Source organism: Dermacentor variabilis, chromosome 4 (genome assembly GCF_050947875.1).
Source record: "Dermacentor variabilis isolate Ectoservices chromosome 4, ASM5094787v1, whole genome shotgun sequence".
NCBI lineage: Eukaryota > Metazoa > Arthropoda > Arachnida > Ixodida > Ixodidae > Dermacentor > Dermacentor variabilis.
In genome coordinates, this window is record NC_134571.1 from 123,482,051 (window position 1) to 123,488,867 (window position 6,817).

The 6,817-nt window shown below is 40.7% G+C and overlaps 1 long non-coding RNA gene across 1 annotated transcript; it reads left to right on the forward strand.

The window, feature by feature from the left end:
• The first annotated feature begins 1,418 nt into the window (after positions 1–1,418).
• Positions 1,419–6,793, forward strand: LOC142579708 (uncharacterized). Its single transcript, XR_012827435.1, has 3 exons — positions 1,419–1,824; positions 2,583–2,696; positions 5,072–6,793. It is a non-coding gene; the product is annotated as an uncharacterized LOC142579708 (long non-coding RNA).
• Positions 6,794–6,817: the final 24 nt, after the last annotated feature.

A 6,817-nucleotide genomic window follows, 5' to 3' on the forward strand; every position in this document is an offset into this window, starting at 1 on the left:
CTTGTCAAAAGGCAAAATGCAAAAAACGAAAGTGATTTTCATTGTCACATGTGCAGGAATAAACAAGGCAGCTCACGCACCTTTATTCCATGCTGCAACACGAAATAGTTGTATGACCCTAAGATATAGCGTTATTTAGGACGAGAGACTAGTATGAAGTGATGAAATTGTATAAAGCATTTAATATTCAGCAGCGCTCGTCCTTGCGTACTGGAGCCAGCGCGGCACAAACACAACCAGCGCAGTTTCCAATGCGACCGTCTCTTCCAGTGTGACCCAGCATTGCCCAGCTCTTATCCAGCGTTCTCACTGGTCTCGAGTGAGTCCCAGCGAGCGCCAGCGTACCCAGTGCGATCCAGTGCTTAAAAAAAAAATAACGCGCTGATTTCACACTGGAAGGCACTGGAAGACGCTGGTTCTTGCAATCGGCATTTCCGAGGTTTTTTACTATGAAGTAAGAGCATCGTTAAAAAGACACTCATTGACGAAGGCAAACATCACACTAATCGAAATTAGGAAAACCAAAGAAATATAACGGAAGCGCGCATTGTGGTTTATATCGCATATGCAGGTAAATCACAAAGATGTATACCAAGAAACACTAAGCAAAACTGCGCCTTAGCAATCGCGTCATATCTATTTGCTGGCATGCAGTGACTGCAGCACTTGGGGCGGTAACACACCGAACGCCGCCGCACATTTCTGGCACACACCACTCAAATGCGACAAATGCACGCTGCAGAAACGATTTTTTTTTTTTTCAAGGAATCTTGAAAAGTCACGGACTACATGAGCGCGATCCGCGCATGATAAGCACATCGCCACGAAAGCAAGATAGGGAACACATAAGCGTAACCTGTGCCTCACGGGTAAAATTAAAAATCATCGTATATAAATTATGTTGCTGTGCGACGGACACAAGCGCACGGAAACATCACACACCTCCGAGGTTGTGTGGACAATTTCTGGGCTACATTTAAACGACAGCAGGAAATTACTTCAATGAGAAACGAAGTGAGGGCGCATGTAGTACAGGTAACGGTTGCGCATAAATTCAGTTAGGGTTTTAAGGCCAGTGACCGAGGTTGAAATCGTTAAAATCACACTCCAGCAATAGCTTACGCAGGGTAAATTGTCCGGATCTTGAAGGCCATGCTTTTTGCTGACTACATGTGGCATAAGCGATTCAAAAGCAAGAATACTGCATGTAATTTATTTCTGCCCTAAACTATAGCACACAATATGAGCATGTCAATGTTTCTTCTTGTCTAGCAACATATGTATGTAGTTCGGCCCAAAACGGCACAAAACCTGCTGTAGTGGGTATTATTGTAGGAATCACGGAGGCCACAACAGCCGCACTATTATACAGACGGCGCTGGCAGCGCCGGTATTTTCGTATTCAACGCGACAGGTAGAATACGAAGATACGGCGTGTTGTAATTGCTCCGTCTTCAACGGTTGTTGTGCGAGCTGCATCGATGTGTTTGTTTGATCGTGTGTTATTAGGTTTGCTGTAATGAAATGAGACGTAGTTCGCGAGCACGAAAGTGCCAGAAGATGGCTTGAGTCTCGCTGTAAGCACGCCGTATGCGTGGCGCGCCAGCTAAATGTGGACCAACGATTTTCATGCCGTGGAGTGCGTTCCCTTTGTCTCCGCTGGTTGTCGTGGAAAGCTTGGTGGACGGCGCAAAGAAGTAATGCGTATTATTAGCGTGCCTCAGCTCGTCCACTACCCAGCGGCTTGTTTGCTGCAAGTAACATCGCAGACGCATCACTGGAAACTTGGAGAGCGCCTTTCGACCTCGCCGTACTGTTGAAACGGTAAGCAATCGTGCTCGCCAACTACACGTGCGTTCATCCGTGTTGTGTGTGCTTCCCGTGTGTGTATAGAGTGCCTTGCGAACGTAGCAAGTGGAACACCCACGTCAACAGTGAACCCTGTGCTGATACTTGCTACGCGCTGGTTGTAAAAATTGTGTACGCAACTCTATTGCCACAGTGCGGAATTGATAATCCTGATAAGCGTTTGCTTCCGCTGAGAAAAGTTTCGGAAATCGTGTTCACCTTGTGCAGCTGTGCGTGAGCTCCCGCCTGTCTGCTAAAGTTGCATAGTAACGACCCGTCTACCTCTTCATCGATTCTTTCTTCAATGACGTTTCCTCACTTATAAATGCTTCGACGTTGTGCACAATCTCTGCTTACGAGGTTTTTGGCCAACGAACAGTTCTAGGGAAAAAATGTAAGCCAATCACAGCTTGCTACTAGTACAGCTTTATTTCCAAGACAAGATGTGTTGACAGAACTGACTTAACTAAACATGACAGGGGAACGTTGCCTATACTAAGTAATGGAAAAAACATTAAGATTAGATTGTAATCTGCTGCTGCCGCGCGTCCAAAACTTTATTTGATGTAGAGGTCCCTATTGTCATGACATTCGATAATTTCAAGCATTTGCTCTTTTTCCACATTAGTGCAGACATTGTTTTCATGACCCTTTTAGGTGCTGATTGCATGTTTTCACGATATCACAGCTTTATTGTGCCACTGCTATAAGCTAACATAGACCTCATTTTGTAGTGGCGAGGCCGTGACCCACAACATAAACTACAAGATCGAGGAGCCCCCAGAAATGCAGACCCTGTGGATATATGGCTGCAGCAGCATGGCGTGTGATCTGGATGGTCATGTCAGGTGTGTATGTAATGTATGTGTTCCAAAAAGGGGGCTTGGTGTCATTCATGGTGAATTTTGTCAACACATTCCATACTGCAGCTTACTAAAGAGACTAAATATTTATGCAACCTTATTGAACTTGCTACCTATTTGTGTGCATAGCCATTATGCCCACATTATTGTGTTTGTATAAAACTATACCTAACCTTTCCTGATGTTTAGTATTTCTTTTGCGTAAGTTGCTTACCTGCAAGTTAAATATAATTTTTGCTTTGTACGTAGTGTATTTATGACTTTTTATTGTGGTTTTATTCTTTGAAAACTATTTCCTATGCTGTACCCCTTATTTGCATAATTTTTTTCCTGTTTGTGCTACAATCTCGTGCAGTTTTCTGTGCATGTAGGAATTCGAAGTGTAGTGGACTAAATATGTCACAGGTCTAAGCACGTAGTGTGCACACCTTTGTTTATCATTGATATCTTTACAGTTACTTCTCTGTTCCCTTAGTAACAGCCACTGCGAAATACACATTTGGTGAGCTTTAATTTCTTGAAAATTAATATGATGGTCAGTATTTACTATGCTGCATTTACTTCAGTAGTACATAGGCACAGACTGATATGGATACCTTGTGACCTACACAGGATGCCTTTTTTGTTTGTTGCATTAAAAATGGCGGCTCACCCACATGTCTTACTATATATGTGGTATGCCTTATCGATTTCACTTGTCAATTTTTACAGTGGATGAAAACAGATGAACGATTGTAATCCAACATGAAGCCCCGTTTTGGAAATGTACGGCCAAGTTGGATGACCATACTGGTCTTTTGAATGAAATATGGTGGTCTCTTATACACATACGATACCGGCCAGTTTGCCCTATGTACACTTGACCACATGTGAAAGGGATACAGTACGCTGCCTGTGACACACACGCCAATTTTGGTGGTATCTTTCACCGAGCAAGCCTCCCTTGCCTGCTTGCCTTTCTCAATTCTCTTGCACACTGCTGTGCATATAGGCACCCCGACAAGAAAGGCTTGCTTAGATACCACTAAATTTGTCTTGTGTCTGTCAGAGGTAGTGTAGTCTATTCTTGTGATCGTGTGTATATTTGGTCAAATGTACATGCAGCAGATTGGCCGGTGCCTCAACACGTGCCTAAGACAGCACCATAATTCACTCCCCGGATCAGTATGTTCGTCCCACTTGACCATGCACCGATGGGACTGGGGCTGCACGCCAGATTTAGACTGTTCATCTGTTTTGTTCAGCTGCGGCAACCAATTGACCAACAAATTCGCTGAGGAATGCCACATAAAAAGACTGGGTCACAATCTGTTTACTGAATTGTCTGCAACCTTCGTAGGAACAAATTTGTTTGTTGCAACTAGTTTTAGGCACGTTATTTCTTGTTAAATTTTCTGCCTGACCTACAGAGCAGTTATGCAATCAATTTTCAAAGAGACATGATTAGTATAATTTTTGTTTTCTGTTTTTCACATGCCATGTTGCAAGAAGGACCCTTTTTAATTAAAACTGAATTAACTTTTCAATTGCAATTGGGAAGTCTTATCATTGTGTTTAGGATACATATCAGTGTACATACCTGTACTAGATTAAAAACTAATTGTTTCAATAACTCAAAAAGCATGAATATACTGTGTCCATTGTATCTGACAGTGACACTGCGACTGTGTTCCAAATACCACTAATTGGCAGTTACCCATCATAATTTGCGAAAACAACTTAAAACATTATTGTTCCCCATACAATGGATACTTACATGCATCATCATGATTGCTCAAGCTCCGTGTGAGAAATTTATTATTGGCATATTAAGCATAGTACATACCAACTATGGCTAACAGCGGATGGAATATTAATTTTGTCTACCGCTCAGCAATAGAAGCCAGTAGGTCATTCCCTTCTTTTCAAAAAATTTGTTTCCTATGCACAGTGTGACGTCTGTATAGGACTCTTAGCTCATGGGTGTTCCTGCTTGCTTATCTTATAAATGGGGAATGTGTTGTCATTGCAAGATGAGATTAATGTGTGACTAGGCTGTTGTCGTTTGGAGATGCTTTTTGTCATCAGCAATGATATTCTACTGCCAGGCACATTGGCCCAGTGCTGATGTCACAGTATCTTGGGAAAGTAAAGATATTGTCAAAAATGATTCTCAAAAGAACTGCCGCTGTTTGGCAGAGTGGTGGGGAGGTGGGGTGTTCTGCCACTTTTCTGTTATAATTTTTTTCTGTAATACTGAAATGAAACTTAGCATAATGCTACAACTATATAGATATTTGTGGCATGTTTGTGCCTGCTAATACATTATGGCTGAATGTTCATTACACCTTTTGAAAATTAATTTCAATTGTATTTTCCAGGCTCCAGCGTCGCCGTTACTAGACGGACCAAATGAGGCCAAAAACTAGCCTTTCCTCGCTCCTTTCCTGGGAAGTGAAATAGCAGGTGATCATGTAAGAATGAACTTGCAACATGTGAGCAGTAGCCAAAGCTCCATACAGATCATGCTGGTGGTGGAATGATAAGACAAACCGCAATATTTATTTGTTTACTTATTCACTTAATATTTATTTATTCATATCTCGTGAATACTGTGCAGTTTTTCAGCAAGGAATCAGATAAAATAAAGAAATATCATTGCATCAAAGTAAACATGTTATTTGAAAAAGCATAATTCACGTAGCACAGTACCATGATAAAACATTTTCAGACAACTAGTCTGCTTTTGATACGCATTCATGAAAACTGCAAATTTTGAAGAAACAGAGCAGTAAGGTTAACAAATCTTACTCATAACTAAAAAATGAGATCACATTTCTGTTGGACCTAATACCATAATTTAATCTGGCAAATTAGAGATACCATATGCTGCTCTAATATACAATCACTAATTTATGAGTAGATGTGCGAAACTCTCAAACATTGCAACAATTTCATGTAAGCTGTAAATTCATATATAAAGTTTGTTGACTTTAGACATAGCAGATGGAGTCTGCAGAACTGTGATATCTCTTTCTGGCACATAGACGGGGATTAGTAAGCTTCGTGGTGTTATTTTTCTTAAACCTGCCAAATAGTTCTTCCTGCAACAACTTGAATTCTCAAATGCCACAAACTTCAAATTAGTGCTGTGGTTGTCTCAAAAATATTTCTGTATTTTGGATGTATTTGAGTAGGAAAATTTACAGAATTAACGAACTTGTGCTAGTTCTTCTTTATTTTTTTACAGTTGCAAACTAAGTCCTTTTCCTTCAAGTTTTGCTATTTTCAGCAAATTTTAATAAATATTGATGGTTTTAATGTAAAACTATGATTTAAACATTTTTAAATGTATCAAACCTCATCAAATTTGATTCCATAGTTGCCGAGAAAAACTATTTTACTGTTTATGTGCATTACATAGGAGCTCCTGAGCTAAATCTCTTCTTTAGTCATTGCGTGTGTCGGTCTGGTTTGTATTTCTCACCCTAATTAGAATATTGGCTCTGATCTCAAAATTGTTTCCCTTACAACGAAATACAAGCTTTTAAACTTTGTACGATATATGCTGTACTGCTCTACGAAAACCACTGTTTGCCACATTTTTGCAGGGCCTGCCAGTGCTAATTTTACACATAAACATAGACTAATATGCTGTGTGGTTTCGGTATATGGTGTACTTATCTGTGAAAGCCATTATTTGCCACATTTTCGCAGCGACTGCCAGTGTTATTTTTGCACTTAAACAAACTAAAATGCTGTGTCGTTTCGTCAGGCTGACACAACATTGCAGTGCACATTCATATCAGTCTATTTTCAGGCTTTAGTATCCAACCGTTCAATGTGCACTGCTGGAACAGGCACTCCTTTTGCAGTTTTAATGGTATGGTTTCTTGTCCTAGTCAAGCCTGTTATTGCCAGGTGTCAACTGTAATCAAGTCTGCCACTGATTCTTTTACCTCATGTTTCGCGTGTTTGCACCACCAGCTTGACCTGAGAAGCATGTTGGCAGCTACAGTTTGTGTGTTGCAAGTTCTAGTCTGAAGCGTGTATGTCACATATATGAAGTATGTATCTAGTCTGAAGCGCAATAAACATTTCAAACTGAATACATTGTGGTTGTAGCA